Genomic DNA, 21,180 nt, shown 5'->3' with positions numbered 1-21,180 from the left:
CAAAAAATTTTAAAGGTTGTTTGTAAGTTTTGTAATGAGAGAATTTTGTAATTTTTAAAGTCTTCTTATGCTGTGCTGTCATTTTCTCAATAATCGGAGTTCGATTTCTCAAAAACGATTTTCTATAAAGTAAAACTCACCTTAATGATTCAGTTTTGAAGTTTCATGCTGTGTGCATTGCACCTTACGCCACACAAAGCAACATTTTTTTTCCACCAAAAAATTTTCAGAATAGATTACTTATCTTTAGCTGCTACAGCTGCTTATTTGTATCTGCTTTTGAGAACATCAGTGCCCCAGACACTAAAACAGCATACCGAGCAAGGGGCAAATCACTTTTATTTCAGGGCAGAGCTCAACTTGCATTCTTGAGCAAACCGTATAGGCGGTATTGTCAGGTGTCGTGCTAGCTGTACACTAATTTTCATTCAACAATGTTGGTAACTTCAAACAGTTATTTTCTTCTGAGTAGAGCAGTAATTTATTTTTTGTCGAAGTTCTTGGTCTGACATTGCACTTCATATCGCTCATCGTTCATAATGTGCTTCAGTACTGAGTTTTAGTTATTAGTATTCGCTGACCACACAGTTAGTTTCCTTTGGGATTTAAGTGGATGCATTTTCTTTACTTCAAATTCTGAAACTCATGAAGTTTAAAGTTTTGTTTCACGACACTGTTCACATTCCCACATAAAGCCAACCAACAGTCAGTTTTGCTCAGGAATTTAATACGTTATCTGAAGTACAAGTTATATAATGAAAAAGTTTGCGAAACCATTATATTCAGTTCCCTCACAAAAAGACTTGCTTAGATGCTCTTTTATTGCATGTTAGTTTTGTTACATGACGATAGTTGTTAAATACCACAAAAATTTACAATATTTATGGTTTCACTATAGGGTAAATGTACCAAAGAGAGCGCAGCTTGTGTTCCTGACAGTTGACTGAACTGATCAACTTGCCTCTTCCCAGTTTAGACTGGTTTCAGAAACATCTCGTACAAGTTGTGGTTCCGAAATGAAAAGGGTAAGAATCACTTTTCAGTTTCCTTGATGTAGTTTTGGTACTGTGTTGCATGTTATACACAGAATACACGAGCAATAGCCTTTAATTCTTGATTGTATTTTGAAAGGCTGGCTTGCAAACTAACATACTGCACCCACACGTTTTGCAAATGTGTAGTGTGCTGCCATCTGTTGACTTCGCTTAGAATCACGTATTTTGTACGAAAGAGCGCGCATGAAACGTCCCCAAAGCGTGTGTGCGTTCTCTTTAGGACGGGTTGGTTGGTTGATTTGGGGGAGGGGACCAAACAGAGAGGTCATCGGTTCCATAGGATTAGGGAAGAATGGGGAAGGAAGTAGGACGAACCCTTTGAAAGGAACCATCCCGACGTTTGTCTGAAGCGATTTCGGGAAATCACGGAACGAGGGTTTGAACCGTCGCCCTTCCGAATGTGAGTCCAGTGTGCTAAACACTACGCCTTCTTGCCGGTCTCTCTTTAGGGAACAATTGCAAGTTTGCTTTGTGGAGTCCGAAGGATAGGTTTTGTTCCTGTATTACTTCAAATTAAGTACGAAAATCGGCCAGGAGACTCATCTAAACTGAAGAGCTGCTCAATGAGGCCAGACAACGAATTGAAAATGGAGAAAGTAAACAAAGGTTGCAGCTGCTTTGGTACGAAGGAGTGTGTTTTAAAAAAAACTGAAAGTGTGACTAGAGAACATAGATATTGGCCTTTCCAGAGGACTGGATGCAGTGCATTTAGTGTGGAAGATGGTGGTACGAACAGTGCTCTTCATTTGAGGGTCATACTGCGTTCATTTGTGATATTTGCTAAATGTGAACTCTTTTCGCTTGTTTTGCGTTCTCTTCATCGCAGGTGAACGAAAGTGTGCGTATTTCCAGTTTTTTGTTTTTTTTTGTTTTGTATTTTTGAGAAGTTCAGTGAAAGTATTACCTCTCTGCTGCTGTGATTTTCTGAACATGTAGATTTTGTGTTAATAAATTTAAACCTAAAATGATTTTGTTTTCCTATTGATAACAAGCCATATATTTAAGGTTATTCCTTAACTGCGACCTCTTAGGTTTTAAGATTTATTTGTGTATGTCATTCACTGCATTAGATTTCTGGAAATGATGTGGTACGATAAGCCCTTCGAAGTTTGTGAATGAGTGTACAGTGTTTTTTTTTCCTTTATTGGATTTCGATTCCCCCCCTCCCCCCAGACGGGGGGGGGGGGGGGGGGCTGGCTGGCAGCAGCACAATACACCGCTCTGCAGCCTCCAGGAAAGTTAAAAAACAGAGTCAGGAGATATAAAAAACAAACAAAAGCAGGCGATAAAACGGTGACTGTTAAATACTGAAGCATGGAGAAAAAGATACGAAAAAAACATAAAACCAAAACGGTCGGCGATGCTGATTAAAACACATAGTAAATAGACAGGCACAATTCAAAAAAACGGTGACAGTCTGGTTTCTGTTCGCACGAGATAAAAAAACACAACTAGCGACGATATGGTGGCTGTTCGCAACACTGACTGGTGACGCACAACACTGAACACTCACTTAGAACAGCACTATACATGCTACACGGCGGCTAATGGGGGGGAGGGGGGGAAGAGGGGAGGGATGACCTGAACCGATGAGGGGGAAAAAGAGCAGGAGAGGAGGAGAGGAAAGGAAAGGAAAAAAGGGGGGAGCCAACGGAGGGAGGGGACATAGAAGAAGGGGGTCTGGGCGGATACGAGAAGGAGTGGGAAAGGCAGTGGAGGGGAGAGAAAAAAGGACTGGGGTGGGGGGGGGCAGAAGGGAGGCAGAGAGAGGGTAGGCGGAGAAAAAACAGGATGGAAGGGAGGGAGAGGGAGCCCGGGAGAAGGACACAGTGAGGGAGGGGGAGGTGAGGATCAGATTCGATAGGAGTGATAAATGGAGGGAGAGAGGGCATCATCTGGGAGGGGGAGTCGACGGAAACCACCTTGGGAAAGGAGATGAAAGGTGTAGTGGTGGAGGGTGTGTACAGTGTTATCATATCTGTATTTCTATGGTTAATTTTCCAAAATGATTGCAGGTATAAACGTTAATGTGTTCAGTGTAGTTAGTTCTATATATTCTGCCCTTGTGTCGTGTGTAGTGACTTCTGAATGTTTTTCATATGATTTTTATATACATTATGTGATCAAAAGTATCCAGACACCCGAAAAACCGAAGTTTTTCATATTAGGTGAATTGTGCTGCCACCTACTGCCACGTGCTCCATGTCAGCGACCTCAGTAGTCATTAGACATCGTGAGAGAGGTGAATCGGGCGCTCCGCGGAATTCACGGACTTCGAACATGATTAGGTGATTGGCTGTCACTTGTGTCATACGTCTGTACGCGAGGTTTCCACGCTCCTAAAGATCTCTAGATCCACTGTTTCCGCTCTGATAGTGAAGTGGAAACGTGAAGGGACACGTGCTGCACAAAAGCGTACCATCCGACCTCGTCTGTTGACTGACAGAGAGCGCCGACAGTTGAAGAGGGTCGTAATGTGTAATGGGCAGACATCTATCCAGACCATCACACAGGAATTCCAAACTGCATCAGGATCAAATGATTCAAATGGCTCTGAGCACTATGGGACTCAACATCTTAGGTCATAAGTCCCCTAGAACTTAGAACTACTTAAACCTAACTAACCTAAGGACATCACACACACCCATGCCCGAGGCAGGATTCGGACCTGCGACCGTAGCAGTCCCGCGGTTCCGGACTGCAGCGCCAGAACCGCACGGCCACCACGGCCGGCTGCATCAGGATCCATTGCAGTTACTACGACAGTTAGGCAGGAGGGGAGAAAACTTGGATTTTATAGTCGAGCGGCTGCTCATAAGCCACACATCACAGTGGTAAATGCAAAACGACGCCTCGCTTGGTGTAAGGAGTGTAAACATTGGACAATTTAACAGTGGAAAAACGTTGTGTGGGGTGACTAATCACGGTACACGATGTTGCGATCCGATGGGTGTGGGTATGGTGAATGCCCGGTGAACATCATCTGCCAACGTGTTTAGTGCCAACAGTAAAATTCGGAGACGGTGGTGTTACGTTGTGGTCGTGTCTTTCATGGAGGGGGCTTGTATCCCTTGTTCACTATTACACAACAAGCCTACAGTGATGTTTTAAGCACCTTCTTGCTTCCCAATGTTGAAGAGCAACTTGGGGATGGCGACTGCATCTTTCAAAGCGATCGAGCACCTGTTCATATTGCACGCCCTGTGGTGGAGTGGTTACAAAACAATAACATCCCTGTAATGGACTGGCCTGCACAGAGTCCTGGCCTGAATCCTATAGAACACCTTTGGGATGTTTTGGAACGCCGACTTCGTGCCAGGCTTCACCGACCAACATCGATACTTCTCCTGAGTGAAGCACTCAGTGAAGAATGGGCTGCCATTCCACAAGAAACCTTCCAGCACCTGACTGAACATATGCCTGCGAGAGTGTTAAGCTGTCATCAAGGCTAAGGATGGGCCAACACCATACTGAATTCCAGCATTACCGATGGAGGGCGCTACGAACTTGTAAGTCATTTTCAGCCAAGTGTCCGAATACTTATGATCACATAGTGTATCTAAATTAACTAAGCAGCGTCACCAAGGTGAGAAAGGGAGCAAGGAGGTAGGACGGCGTAAGGTGGAGGATCTAACGGGTGGGGGAGGATGACTACAGGGTTCTTATGTGGGGAACAGGCACTTGCAACGGCAGTTAATCAATCAGCCAATCAGTCAATCAGTCGGTGGCCCCTAAATTCGCTCAATGTAGTTTTTCCGTACCGACGTTTTTCTAACATAAGCAGTACTTGTGTGATGTATTGCGTGTGAAATACGCTTTTAAAGAGGTTTCAAGTGGTTGGCAGCTGGTCATAATGTAGAGATGTTTACGACGACTTGTTCAAAATTTTATCTGGCGCGCTGAGTGGTAGCTTGATATTTATTTATTTCATTAACTATTCTTCAGCTAACTAAATCTTTACAAGGTATAGCCTCTTTAATATTGAGTAAAACAATTCAATTTCAATATCTCTTTATATGCCTCTGTCTCCTGCCGTTCTCCGCCACCTTAAGTCCGCGACTTTCTTCAGTTCTTTATCCCAACGGTAGGATGGTCTGCCCTATGGTCTTCGGATATCTGTGGGGCTCCACGATTGTACTGCCTTTGTCCCTCTTCCGTCAATTCTATGAACGATATGTCCTGCCCATTTCCATTGTACAGTCTTTACCCATTGCACAAAGTCCTAAACTCCAATTATTGCTCTTGTGACTTCGTTTCTTTTCCGATCTTTCTCATTCATATGTCCATTTCTCTCTGAATTGTTTGAGGTTTTCTTTGGAAACACTCGGTGAAAATCCAAGTTTCGAAGACAATGCTGAATTTTTTGAGGTTTCCTTTTGAAAAACTCGGTGTAAATCCAAGTTTCAAAGCCAATTTTTAAAAAATTGTTACCCTTTAAGATTCAAAAACGGATTCCATTTCTTTCATAATCCCTCAAAGCTAGTTTGATTAGGCGGGTCTCCTTGGAACCGTCACAAATAAAATACTATGCACTATTCCAGAATGAGATTTTCACTCTGCAGCGGAGTGTGCGCTGATATGAAACTTCCTGGCAGATTAAAACTGTGTGCCCGACCGAGACTCGAACTCGGGACCTTTGCCTTTCGCGGGCAAGTGCTCTACCATCTGAGCTACCGAAGCACGACTCAGGCCCGGTACTCACAGCTTTACTTCTGCCAGTACCTCGTCTCCTACCTTCCAAACTTTACAGAAGCTCTCCTGCGAAACTTGCAGAACTAGCACTCCTGAAAGAAAGGATATTGCGGAGACATGGCTTAGCCACAGCCTGTGGGATGTTTCCAGAATGAGATTTTCACTCTGCAGCGGAGTGTGCGCTGATATGAAACTTCCTGGCAGATTAAAACTGTGTGCCCGACCGAGACTCGAACTCGGGACCTTTGCCTTTCGCGGGCAAGTGCGCTATTCTTTAGACAGTTGTTGTTCAATATTATTTGTCTGGCAGAATTAAACTTGTTATGCATAGCAACTGTTTTGAACAGATTTATCTTAAGGCCCACTTTGTCGCAACTATCTGATAAATAGTTTAAAGAAGATACTAAAACTGTCGTATTGCTGACTAGGACTACTATATTGTCCGCAGCTCTGAAGGTAGTGTGTCTTTTTTCAATTATTCTAATTTCCCTTTCTTTATAAACAATTCTGTTTATGTTCATCTCAAGGACTGTTGTGAATAGTTTCGGAGATTTAGGGTCACTTCTCTTTCAATGGAAAATTCACTCTTGTGTTTTCGCAGGCTGAAAAAAGCCACCGACATGTTATCTGATACCTTGGGGGTTTGATGACAGCAGTCAAAATGGTGTAGCAGAATTTTGGACGCTGTCACATCTTAGTTCTTACCGCCTATAGCGAATACAGGTAAGAACCTACTATAATTAGAATTGAGGCATGTTATATCTGTTCACTTAAAACTTAATACCCTGTTTTTTATTTTATTGGAATTCTTTATTAGGTTCGCAGGAGAGCTTCTGTAAAGTTTGGAAGGTAGGAGACGAGATACTGGCAGAAGTAAAGCTGTGAGTACCGCGCGTGAGTCGTGCTTCGGTAGCTGAGATGGTAGAGCACTTGCCCGTGAAAGGCAAAGGTCCCGAGTTCGAGTCTCGGTCGGGCACACAGTTTTAATCTGCCAGGAAGTTTCATATCAGCGCACACTCCGCTGCAGAGTGAAAATCTCATTCTGGAATTCTTTATTACCTTATTATTCATTTTTATTTTTGCACGTCAAAAACAAGAGCGATTCAACACGCCGACGGTAGAATCTTCGTTTTGGCGGCCAAAGATGCTGTGTTCTGCCACATATGAAGCTCCGGCCAGCAATAACAAGAAGATCTTGCCGCCGAATGTTCCTAACCTGTGGTTTTCATTGAACACTAGAAATACACATTTGATTTGAATAAACTGAAAATCTATGTGTCTCTAGTAGAAAATATAATCATATACACACAGGAAAAAAAGTTTTGTATCATCCCGGTTTCCAGAACTCCTCAAGATAGACGTTGACCTGATATTGTATCACAGACGCAGTCCCTTTGACTGTTCAGAGATGTCACTAAACCCGCTCAAAGATATAAACAAGCATGCATGAGTAGCGCCTATTAGACAGCCAATCAGTTCCAGTCATTCCACCAGGAAGAAGGTACACGGCTCATGTTGTCTGTTGCTCAACCATACCTAGACGATCTCTACCGCGGTTCGATCGCGTCCGCGTTGTTATTGTGCTAGGAACGGCTCTCAACAAGGGAAGTGAACCAAAACGATGTTCGGACATGGAGGATACAGAGATACAGGAACTGTCGATGACATGCCTCGCTCAGGCCGCCCAAGGGCTACTACTGCAATGGATGACCGCTACCTACCGATTATGGCTCTGAGGAATCCTGACAGCAACGACACCATGTTGAATAATGCTTTTCGTGCAGCCACAGGACGTCGTGTTACGACACAAACTGTGCGCAATAGGCTGCAAGATGCGCAACATCACTCCCGACGTCTATGGTGAGGTCCATCTTCGCAACCACGACACCATGCACCGCGGTACAGATAGGCCCTACAACATGCCGAACGGACCGCTCAGGATTGTCATCACGTTCTCTTCACCGTTGAGTGTCGCATATGCCTTCAACCAACAATCGTAGGAGACGGGTTTGGAGGCAACCCCGTCAGGCTGAACGCCTTACACACACTATCCAGCGAGTCCACCAAGGTGGAGATTCCCTTCTGTTTTGCGGTGGCATTATGTGGGGCCGACGTACGCCGCTGGTGGTCATGGAAGGTGCCGCAACGGCTGTACGATAGTGAATGCCATCCTCCGACCGATAGTGCAACCATATCGGCAGCATATTGGCGGGGCATTCGTCTTCATGGACGACAACTTGCGCCCCCATCGTGCACATCTTGTGAATGACTTCCTTCAGGATAACAACATCGCTCGACTAGAGTGGCCAGCATGTTCTCCAGACATGAGTCCTATCGAACATGCCTGGGATAGATTGAAAAGGGCTGTTTATGGACGACGTGACCCACCAACCACTCTGAGGGATCTACGCCGAATCGCCGTTCAGGAGTGAGACAATCTGGACCAACAGTGCCTTGATGAACTTGTGGATAGTATGCCACGACGAATACACGCATGCATCAATGCAAGAAGACGTACTACTGGGTATTAGAAGTACCGGTGCGTTCATCAATCTGGAGCACCACCTCTGAAGGTCTCGCCGTTTGGTGTTACAACATGCAATGTGCGGTTTTCATGAGCAATAAAAAGGGCGGAAATGATGTTTATGTTGATCTCTATTCCAATTTTCTGCACAGGTTCCGGAACTCTCGGAAGCGAGGTAATGCAAAACGTTTTTTGATGTGTGTAGTTAGTCGCTCTGTTGACGTATGTTAGTCAGGTCAGGCACATTTTCTTATATACTACGACGGAAATATATGTGTTCCGAGTTGAAACTTAATTTCACTCTGTACTTACTTACGGTGTTGAACAGATAATTTACTTTCAAAAGGATTCGTATACTGTGCGTACATGCAGTTCCAAACAACAGACGAATTTCGTAGTCTGGTTCATTTATTGAGAAAGCTAACGCATTCTGACAAAGATAATGGAGTCTCATGCGCATTTCAGCAATGTATATCATCTCTGACTGACTGCCGTAAAAAATTTCAATTTTTACATGAACAAGTAAATGCAATATTTTTCCAGCCCGGTCTCATCCCGAAAAAACGGCGTTGCAAGGTTAACGAGCAAATATTTCAGTTATATACTTCATAAACGTGGTTGTAGCTTACGTGCTGGTAACTGAAATCCAAGCGCGGTGGAACTGACTTATTCAAAAGGAAAATTATTCCAAACTCAGTACTTCATACCAGAAGCGTTGAGCCGCACTAACAGAAAAAAAACTAGTGGAAGTGATGATGAAAACTCGAAAAGAAATAGGAATATCAATGAGAACTACTAAAGAATCAGGGAAGCTAATGGTTGAAACCGAGCATCGCGGAGTGGCCGCGCGGTTAGAGGCGCCATGTAACAAATCGGGCGGCCACTCCCAGGTTCGAGTCCTCCCTCGGGCATGGGTGTGTGTGTTGTCCTTAGCATAAGTTAGTTTAAGTAGTGTGTAGGTCTACGGACCGATGACCTCAGCAGTTTCGTCCCATAGGAATTCACGCACATTTGAGCATTTGGTTGAAACCGACACGTTCCAGGTAAAGAGACGAGTGAAGAGAAAACATCTGTTGACAAGATGCTCACAAATGTCTAAGGGTGTAAGCAAGAAAATGCCTTAAAATTAGCCCTAGAGAATGAAAGGTTTTTCTAAGAAAGTTAAATAGAGCTAACGATTCGTAAAATAGGAATTACAGCAACTGACCGTGATAAAGGGAGCAAAACAGACAAGGAGGAAATTCAAGAGCGTATAAGGGCTCCCTATACAAGCCATATGAAAGGACTCATGAACGACGGAGAACACCTTACACTTAATGCAAATGACGATGTCCCAGAAATCCTCTTAAAAGAAATGAGAAAAGCTATAAATAAAATGCACAATGGCAAAGCAATGCTCATGATTGGCAGGTGATTGATAAGCTTACTCGTGGAGAAAGACATGTGGCTAAAATCTCTATTGCTTGTGTATATCTTGGAACAAAGCAAAGATAATGATTCCACACAAAAAAGCAACTATTCAAGATTTGAAGGCTTACCGACCCTTCAGTTTACTCCCTCTAATCTACAATGTTTTCATTAAAGTCCTGACAAATCGCCTCAGTGCTCTTGTGGGAAACGCACAAGCCATAGAAGAAGCTGTATTCCACTGTGGCTACATCAGAATTAAACATATACACACCCTGCCTGACGTAATTGGCAAAGCTTGATATAAATGACAATAAATTTAAGAATGGCCGTTTTGGTAGAAACATCCCTGTAATGTTCTAATAAATGATTAATAATATAAAAGGTTTCTTGGCAAGGATATAAGAACTAGTTTTTGTAAATTCAAACGGCTTTTCCTTGCTGCTATGTAATATTTAACGTCCAGACGCCTTTTTACGCTAAAAGCATCTTCAGCAGATTCTTCTTTAGTACACATGTCAAGCCAACAAATTGAAATAATCTCGGCTGGCCTGCTTAAGATTACAACCTCTTACTTCCATTTGGGAAAATATAAAAATTTCTGTAGATTTCTTTTGATTTGGTGATTAAAATTGTTTGTAGCGGATTTCCCAAGTAAGTAGGAGGACAAGAAATGAGCTGTCATTTCCCATATGAGGCGAGATGTCTTGCCCAAAGACACTTCGTGAAAAAGTATTCAACTTATTGCTGGCACACACCATGGCATCTTGTGCACAGAAATCAATTTAAATCATTTTCAGTTAGATTCAAGTCACCAAATGAATAGATCAGTCAGTCAGTCAGGATATTCATTTAATAACCAAGCAATCCAGATTGTCTTGGTAGACCTATCCTGGCTTGACATTGTACTTCAAGAAATACACTAAAGGCACCTTTAACCCTGTGGTGCATGAATTTCACAGCAGTGAACAACTTTTAATGGTCAATTCTATGGCGTTTTCACTCAGTCATGAGGCTGAAAATGCATGCAGGACACAAGTAGGGAGTGCCCACTGCAGTGAACTGTGTGCATTTTCAGCCTCAGGAGTGATTGAAAACGCCAAAAAAAGACCATTAACTGCTGTCCACTGTAGTGGATGCTATGCGCCACAGGGTTAATACAAAAAGGCGAAACGGAAACGCGTCTGCGCATTATTATATTAGACAAAGGGAAAGGAGTTTGAAATTATTAAAACGAGTATTTATGGAATATTGCTTCAGTCATTTAAGTCAATGAATATGTAGGTGTAACTTTGCGAAACGATAAAATGGGGCCAAAACGTGAAGTCAGTTATATGAAGGGCAAATGGTCGACAGTGGGCCATTTGGAGAGTTATGGGAAAGTATGAACACACCTAGACCGTGTGAAATCGCTTGTAAGACGCGTTCTTGAGTACTGTTAGAGTATTTGGGAATCCATGTGCGGATAAGGAAGCCTTCCAAACAAATACTTGTTGCTAGGTTTGTGACCGTCCAGTTCAGTCATTATAAGAATGTTACGAAAATGGTCCAGAGCTTAAATATGAATCAAGGGAGGGAAACTGAAGATCCTTTTAGTTAAATATTTTTGGGAAGTTTAGGGAAGCAGTGTCAGCAACAGACTACAGAATTACTGCATCAATCGATCATCTTACGTAAAAGGTCTAATACTATTAAACATAGGTTTTAAATTGAGAGAAATTTACGATAAAATTTATGGGATCGTGGAAAATAAGAGAATAGCAACATTTAAGATGTGGAGCAACAGAAGGAATATGTAAATGAAATGGACAAAAAACGCTCGTAACCTTTGTTAAGTGATTTTCCTATCGAAAAAGGACGAAAGAGAATAGATTAGAGAAACATCTAACACATATAATTTGCTGTTCATAAGTTGTCATTCAAGAGCATGTCAAATGTTTCTCTAATCTTTTTTATCTCTTAATGTTGGACAAATCGTTTCACGAAACATTCGACCGGCTTTTATTATTTTCAGGTTACTTTCAGTACGAATGATCTTATTGACACCTCACTTGCTTTCAAATGTGTGTGAAATCTTATGGGACTTAACTGCTAAGGTCATCAGTCCCTGAGCTTACACACTACTTAACCTAAAGTATCGTAAGGACAAACACACACACCTATGCCCGAGGGAGGACTCGAACCTCCGCCGGGACCAGCCGCACAGTCCATGACTGCAGCGCCTTAACGACTTGCTTTCCTAGCGCCTTCTGTTAAATGACCTGAATTTAGTACTTGATTGGAAGGAATCAAATTTGATAGCTAAACGTCACACCAAAATAGTTTTTGTGCACAAATTTCGTTGATCTTGAAAAGATAAACTTTTTGACACCTCTTTGTCTCCCTAGCGTCTGCCGTTCTCGAAATGTCATAAATTTAGTACTTGATTCGAAGGAAGATTTTTTAAAATCGAATTTCACATCAACGCATCTTTTTTATGCAGAATATTCAGGCGTTGAAGAGATGAACTTCTTGACACTTCGCTTACGTCGCTAGCGGCAGCTGTTTGTGAAATATTTCAATTTCCTCTCTGAGGCTGTCCGCAGTCGACTGCAGACAATCCTGCCATTGGCTCGCGAGGCGGCGACCGTGTAGATCCGTAGCACGGACCGGTGGAGACTTAGTGTAGGGGCAAGTGGAGGTGTTGGTTTACCACTGAGCGGACTGCGGTGCTTCGTCGAAGCTGAGGTTACGGCCGGCCTGATGAGATGTGGTGTCGAACTATACTTTAAACCTTTTAGTACTCAGCAGTGGAAGCGGAGCAATACAGTTACCTGTTATTAAGGCACTGTGTGCTGGCTTACATCCAGAGACGGCGATGGGCGTGAATGAAGTTTCTCGTTGTAGCGGGTTGCGTTGGCTGTTGTAAACGCACTGGGCGACGGCATTCTGTGGCTCGCTGAAGTGGAAACGATCCATGCTAAGCGCCTTTAGTTATTGTCACACGGGGAAGGCGCTGTGCGCTGATGGACAGTTGTTCTATGCAGTTGAGCAGAATTCAGCTTTGCTTCGGCACGATATGGGTGAGCGTTCGGAAGTCTGTAAAACTTTGTTCACTGCTTGCGCTTTAATTGTTTAGTGTGTTTTGCCTTACTCCTAACGTCACTCAGTTTTGTTAGCCATGTGTGAATTTGGAATTTCAATGTGCTAGTAGCTTTTCTAAGAAGTAGGTGTTTTATTTTCGTATGTGTGTTAAGATTCCTTTTAAGGCTTTTGTGTGATTTTCATTTTTCGAGTTACCTTAGGCGGGCCGCATTTATCAAAACACACTCTTATTCAATAACCTTAAAATTACATTCATTGGCTCATCAGTTTATCACACCAACCGATATAAAGGAAGTTTCACATTTCACATTTTCATGTTCTATGTTGTTAATCAAAGAGAGGGGAAAGTTCATTCTCATCTTTTTTTGTGCATCACTAGACCTCACTCACACTGCTCAATTTGATACCCCATTCGCTCATTTAGCACGCTCTGCTCAAATATTTAACCAGTTAATTGAAATGACGAGAAATGAAGTATTTCACCAGAGAGCCAGGAAAACTGTAACGAGGTGTCTAGTTAATTTTCCTATTTTTGAACTTTTAATTGTATATATGTTAACTTAGGATCAAATATTAAACAAATTAAATACAGCTGAAGGACAATCATGAACACAAGATAAAGGACAAAATTACGTTCAAATTCGGGAGTGCTTAGGAACATAAAATTCACACCTTTTTATTACAGTCTTTTACGTAAAATAAATAGCTGTGATCAAAAAACACTGTTACACACAAAGGCTGTTACAAAAGGGGAACAACTTGGCCGCAGGCCGCACGTTATCCCAATAGTGGCCGCCTACCTTAACGTGAACACCCTTATCAGAGTTTGGCACAACAGATTTCTAAAAGAAGACACGAACGTATATTTAACAACAAACCTAATGATTGCACAAGCACACCACCTTCACCAAGCTAAGGATCCTACAACACAATGGCAATAACTATAATTAATAAAATATTTTCATAAATAAGAAAACTTTGACACCCAGCTTTAAATAAAATAGACATGGAGTCAGTTGAAGCCGCTGCAAAATTACTGATCAGTTACTTTAATTGAAAAAGCAGTTCACTCTAGCAATAGATAACATCATATAAACAGAAAGAATATTTATTATGCAAATAAATATTTAAAAATCAACGCTTAAAAACAGGAAAACTCAGTGGAAAATACTTGATGTATAATTCTGTTTTGTAAATCAAACAGAGGGAAAGTTCACTGTCATCATCATTTATTTTTTTACACAACTAGACCTCACGCTGGTCAATTTCATACCCCATTTGCCATTTACCACGCTTTTCTCAATTATTTAACCAGGTAATTGAACTGACAAGAAATGAAGAAGTACATCAATCTGTGAAGCTTCCTTGAGTAGATAAAACAACTAATTATATTTAATTACTGTGATTACTTCCCAGCAATCAAATATTTTTTTGCAAAACTAGACTTCACGCTAGTGGGTTTCATACTCCATTTGCCGATTTGCCATGCTTTGCTCAAATATTTCATAATTTAATTGAACAGAGAATATGAGAAACGAAGACATTCTTCACAGAATCAGTCAGGAAATCTACTAAGTATCGTCTGCTGAATTTTCCTGTTTTTGAACTTTTAAGTGCTGGTTTTTATATATTTATTTGTGTAATGGATTTTCTTTATGTTTATATGATGTAATCTGACAGCAATGATATACGAGTATTAACAAGAGAGCCTGCGACATGCAAGCTTTAATTTTGATCGCTGAAGTTCCCGAGGCTTTATCGTGAAACAGCGTTCTGATGTATCTCTACTTTGAGGAAGTATTCTGCTACACATGTGTATAATACGCTCCATGTTACCTGCAAGATAATGGTGAAATCCGCTGGAGTGGGTCGATCATTTCTTGACATTGATTCGTAAGCAAAGACTAAATGAAATGGGAGACTTACAATTACGACTTTTGAGTTATAATTTATCATTTCCACTTTTCTTTACGGCCCCAACACTTACGACACAAAATTACCACTGATTACATTACATTTTTAACTACACTTTGTTAAAAATAAAAAGAGACGAACCCTCTGCCAAGCACTTAAATGTGAATTGCAGAGTAGTCACGAAGATGTAGATAAAATATATGCTATAACTTTCTTATATTGTGCTATCAGTATTCTTTCAAAAACTATTAATTATGCCAGTACTTCAACTTCACTCTCATGTCATTCGTCGTTGTTCACTCTTACGCCCAATACTCTCGACATGATGGGCCGCTCTGTTCTGTTGTTACCTCGGCATTCCCTCCAGTGGTTTAGCGCTCCCACGTCGCATGCTATGTTTTTCGCTAACTGCACAACATTGTTACTCGTGGTTTGCTGACGACTGCAGTACTCTCCCAAAAAGTTCACTTTTCCTTCCGCATAAAAATATGGCTGAGTCCATGATGTATTTAAAAATTCATTTACAAGAGTCAGTTAGTTGTCAGTTAGCTGCATGTGTTTAAATATTCATTTACAGAAGTCAATTAGTTGTCAGTTAGCTGTATGAGATGCTATCGAAGTTTTCTGAAGATATGGTCACCCGATGCAAAGTGAATGTGGAAAACACTAACAAGGGGACGGATGGGATTTTAGAAAATCAGCGAATAACTTCCATGGTACTACAGAAAGATGCAGACACCAGAATTCTGGGGGCAGACAAGGGTTCGACTATACACAAAAAATATTTAATGACGCTTCGTGTACTTACTAATCTGAGATTAAAGAGGAAATGATGGATAGCCACATCGAATCAGTGATCCAAGACAACAAACAAATACAAAGAAGTAAGAATGGCAGGTAACAGGTTCTCCACCTGTCGTGCCTCCTACCACGCAGAGGTACCACATTACCAAGCTGGCCAGATAGTGGCACCGCTGCTCCTAGAGATCTCCCTGCGCGCCACCGTCAGTACATAGCAGTCAGTAAACAGCACCACGTCCACCACCATAGCATAGTAACGACTTCTTAACTTACGTAGAAGATGCCGCGCCATACGATGTACTGGACCGTTGTTTGCTGTATACTGTATCAACACTTAAACAGACAAACGCTTTGGTAGCGTACAGGGCCTTAACAGGTGCTGTTCACACTAGCAAACACTATTATAACATTCCCCATCTTCTTCATACACCTGCAACCTGTTCATCCGCAGAAAACGTGTAACGTAACAGAAAACGTAGGACCGCGTCTTATAACGGCGATCTTTGCATAGGAAGCACCTGCTGCTAAGTCTGCATTACGCAGTGATACTTTCACGAGGCATACACAAACAGAACAAGGCAACATGTTCGTGGTAGCACACTCAAGCTCAAAACCTACTGCTTGAGATCACAATCATATGCCTGAGATCACAATAATGCTTATTTCCACTGTTTGAAATGCAATATCTTTCCAAAAATCTTCTCCTCCTACAAAATATGAAGTTTCGACACATATCTGTCATCTTCTGCAGGTTTCCATTTTATTTCTATTAGAATATCGTAAATCGGAGGCCTACATAAGTGTCATACGGCCTTTCAGTGGAAATTATACTTATCTTCCGAAGATTTAAAAAAGAAATAAATACTATCAAACAAAGTGCCCAAACCAATGGGTACACCTTACACGAAAGACATTCCTTTCATCAACAAAATTGTAAAAATGAATGACAAAGTAGTTACAACATCATAAAACATCCACTGTAAAAGAAGATATACCGTGGCCTGTAACCTGTTGGCAACCTGCCATATAAAATTAAAAACATATTAGAACAATTCAATACAAATGTTACTTTTTGTACGAAAAAAATTATTGCTCCACGTATCAAACAAACCAGATAACACATATAAACTGGAAGATTATAGTGTAAACGTAGGCTTCCGCGGGCGTTCTCACAGTCAATAAAATTCTTGTGGGCTTGTGACCGCATTGTCAACTATAAAATTCCGAAGTTTCAGCGACTATTGCAAGACGCCTTCCTCACGGTGTATTTCTAACTGCTGAATGGGCGATAGTTTAATTACTAACGTACTGTGGTGGAATACTGTCACTGGATATGAGAGCGAGGAAGAAGGGTATTAGGTGTTCTTTTCTTGGTCTTTTCATTGCGTCTTTTCACTAGCGGAAATAGGCGTTATCCATTGGAGTTTGCCATGGGTGGAAATCAGCTAATAGGAAACTGAGCGGCGACTACAACGTGGCCTTGTTTACTAACTGCCTAGTATCGACAAGGCCGCGTCAGCGGTCTTTGTACCATCCACCGCTGTGGCCTACAACGCGCCTGTTGCTTTGCGAGAGCTGTCCTTCCGCAAAGCTGTCACTACTGGCAGCCAAGACGCTGGAAGTCGGTATCCGTCTTCTATATTCATGTTGTCAGGTCGCTTGGCTATTTCTATAGCCTTTCTGATCTTCCTCCTCAAGCTAGCGGCTGTCCAGCAAGTTCGCGGGCCTCTCGATTCAATCTTCATCCTGCACTGTTCCTGGTGTTCTGCCACTGCAGATTTGTTGTATTGTTTGAGACGGAAATATCACTCGTGTTCAGAAAACCTTGTGCTAATTAAACGCCCAGTCTCGCCTAGATACACCGGTCCGCGTTCCCACCCGATTTCATAAACTCCGGTGGCATGAAACTTGTCAACTGTATCTTTCGTCGAGGCCAGAACGTCTTTTATTCTGTTGTTGTTAATACCTGCCCGACAGAGAATTTTGCCCAGACGTTCAGTTACCCCTTCTACGTATGGTAGCAGGACGGTGTTCCGTGCTTCGTTCTGCATTTCCCTATTTCCCTCCTCCTTTGGCGCCATAGTTTTTTGTATCGTCCTCATGTCGTAGCTATTAGCTGCAAAAGTGGACCTGAGGTTCTGTAGTTCAGAATTCAGATTATGTTCATTAGTAATTAGTGCCCATTCAGCAATTAGCAGTACTGCCTGAGGAAGCCGTCTTGCAATAGTCGCCGAAACGTCGGAATTTTATAGTTGACAATGCGGTCGCAAACACAGAAGAATTTTATTGACTGTGAAAGATTATGAACTATACAAGGAACACCAACTGAAAACGAGACAGATGAAAAAAATTAAGTAAGCTCTTTACTATTTCAAAAGTCATTTTGTTTCCTTTACGGTGCGCGGGCTTCACCGGGAAACTGTTACGCATCCTCCATACAGTCTCCATCTATGCTCCATGTGACACCCAAATATTTGGAGCCCTGAAGGAAGGAATTCGTAACCGTCGACCTGCTTCGGCCGAAGTGGTGCATGTCTTGGTTCGATCATGGTGTCTTAGGCAATCACAAGCATTTTTCTATGAAGACATTAACTGTCTTCAGAATGAGATTTTCACTCTGCAGCGGAGTGTGCGCTGATATGAAACTTCCTGGCAGATTAAAACTGTGTGCCGGGCCCAGACTTGAGGTACTGGCAGAAGTAAAGCTGTGAGGAGGGGGCGTGAGTCGTGCTTGGGTAGCTCAGATGGCAGAGCACTATCCCGCGAAAAGCAAAGGTCCCGAGTTCGAGTCTCGGTCCGACACACAGTTTTAATCTGCCAGGAAGTTTCATATCAGCGCACACAACGCTGCAAAGTGAAAATCTCATTCTGGAAACATCCCCCAGGCTTCTAATAATTTCCGGGTATGCAGCCGGAAATTATTAGAAGAAGAAATACGCCGGGAAAATTTCAGAAGTCACATCCCCCAGGCTGTGGCTAAGCCATGTCTCCGTAATATCTTTTCTTTCAGGAGTGCTAGTTCTGCAAGGTTCGCAGGAGAGCTTCTGTAAAGTTTGGAAGGTAGGAGACTAGGTACTGGCAGAAGTAAAGCTGTGAGGAGGGGGCGTGAGTCGTCCTTGGGTAGCTCAGATGGCAGAGCACTTGCCCGCGAAAAGCAAAGGTCCCGAGTTCGAGTCTCGGTCCGACACTCAGTTTTAATCTGCCAGGAAGTTTCATATCAGCGCACACAACGCTGCAAAGTTAAAATCTCATTCTGGAAACATCCCCCAGGCTGTGGCTAAGCCATGTCTCCGTAATATATTTTCTTTCAGGAGTGCTAGTTCTGCAAGGTTCGCAGGAGAGCTTCTGTAAAGTTTGGCAGGTAGGAGACTAGGTACTGGCAGAAGTAAAGCTGTGAGGAGGGGGCGTGAGTCGTGCTTGGGTAGCTCAGATGGCAGAGCACTTACCAGCGAAAGGCACAGGTCCGGAGTTCGAGTCCCGCTCCGGCACACAGTTTTAATCTGCCAGGAAGTTTCATTAACTGTCTTGTATCTCAGTGGGATAAGTGTATTAACAGTTTGCCGATTATTTAAATAAAAAACATTTCTGCGTCTGTCTCGTTTTCATTTGACTGTCTCTTATGAAAGATCAACTTCTAAAACTATGATGGTTTCTACGCAGATGATATTCGCAGATAATTGGGTGAGCTTTAATGGTCGTCATGCAGCTTTTCGTCTCCAGCTAACCATTTACTTGAAACTGTATACACTGTTGAAAATGACCAAAGATTCTAAACAAAGTACAACAAAATCCGTATCCTGGCTATCGTTGTTCAGAAATTTTCAGGTAATAAATTATGGAAAGAAATCACATACATAACGAATAAACAGTGTATTCATAGGATATCTTGTCACATTGCAGTATACGGCCAAACTGTCACGCAACATGTGTTATGTCATAATATGCACATCCCAGTGATTAGCGTAGTCGATTTTCTAACACTGCATCGTAACTGGAGACAATATCCACTGCTGATAACGACTGCACAGCTAATTACTTCTTCTCCTTTTATTACGGTAAGTGAAACCTGTTAATTTCCGCAGTCTTGAAAGCTTTTGTAGCTGGCTCTCGACACAGCATTTTACACTGCCGGAAAAAAATGTTAGTACACCTGGTGAGACGACGTCGATTTTCATCCGTTGAAAGCATATGCCACCTGCCAGATAGTAGATGCACTGATAATGGTTCCAGCGTCGTCGGAAATAAATAGGGTACTGGCATAGCCATCTGTGTCTACCCTTTAATAAGGAATGCTCGTAGCCGGAGGGTTCAGTGTGGTGCTAAAGAGTGAAGCAAACAGGGAACCATGACACGGAGAAGCAGTCGTGCTTCCTACAGCGAACTGGGCGGGTTTCAATGGGGTCAAATTGTGACCTTCCGAGTGACGGGATGTTCCTTTCGGAGTAAAACCATACACGTTGGAAGTACAGCGTCAGTTGTGCAACAATGCAGGTATCAGCGGTCAAGTGAACGTTCACACCGTCATAGACGAGGTTCTGGACGTCCACGGAGCACGGACGCCCGGTAGTGTCGCCGTATTGTAAGGGCAGCAGGGGTATATCGTACAGGTACCATAGCATAGATAGTGTTTGTGGGACCACGAACGGGCGCACACACACCTCTAGCCCGTCTTCCACTGATGCCACAGCTTCGACCTGCACAGATCGACTGGTGCCGTCAGAGGATCACTTGGAAGATGGAATGGCGTGCCGTGGTCTTCAGCGGTGAAAGCAGATTCTGCATGGACGCAATTGATGATCGTTTGCGATTACGACGTAGACCTGATAAGCACTGTCTCATAGAATGCAACACACATTGGCCTCACCCCAAGCTTTATGATCTGGGGTACGATAAGTTACAACCCTCGTTCACCTTCATGTTTCTGGAGGGTGTGTTAACCAGCGATCATACGTGTAGAATGTTGTTTCAATAATAAGTTGGGAAAGTGATATGTTGTTCCTATAGGATAATACTCGTCCATACACTGCCCATGAAACTCATCGTGCTCTGCAAGACGTGTAGTAACTTCCCCGTACAGCACAATCTCCAGACTTGACTCCAATAGATGATGATGATTTTCGGTTTGTGGGGCGCTCAACTGCGCGGTCATCAGCGCCCGTATCAAATACCAGGTTTTAGATTGTCCAATTTTTTTACACAATCCAGTCTAGCTACTGTCACGAATGATGATGTTGATGATGAGAATGATGAGGACAACACAAAAACCCAGTTCCCGGGCAGAGGAGAATCACTAATCCGGTTGGGAATCGAACCTGGGACCCCATGATCCACAGGTAGCTACGTTAGCCACTCTTTTCGCATTTTTTTTCTTTATTTTGTTCCATGTTGCTCTTTGCGATTGGTCTGGGCGGACGTCACATGACATCTGTTCAAGTCGAGCGTTGATTCCTTTACTCAGTCTTTTTACTACAAACGGCCACTGAGCCACTAGACCACGAGCTGTGGACGACTCCAATCGAGCACCCGTGGGACACGATAGGACGAGAACTAGCTCCTTGAGTCGTCAACCTAAAACTTTTACAGAACTCGTGAACAGGTCGAGTAGGCGACACACAAGCGCAACGTACCGTAGAGCAGTATTCGCCGTCTCTACGATCGACTGGATGCCAGTGTCAGTGCCTGCATTGCTACCAGTGGAGGCTG

This window comes from Schistocerca cancellata, chromosome 7 (genome assembly GCF_023864275.1).
Source record: "Schistocerca cancellata isolate TAMUIC-IGC-003103 chromosome 7, iqSchCanc2.1, whole genome shotgun sequence".
Taxonomy (NCBI): domain Eukaryota; kingdom Metazoa; phylum Arthropoda; class Insecta; order Orthoptera; family Acrididae; genus Schistocerca; species Schistocerca cancellata.
Note: the sequence above shows the minus strand (reverse complement) of the source record.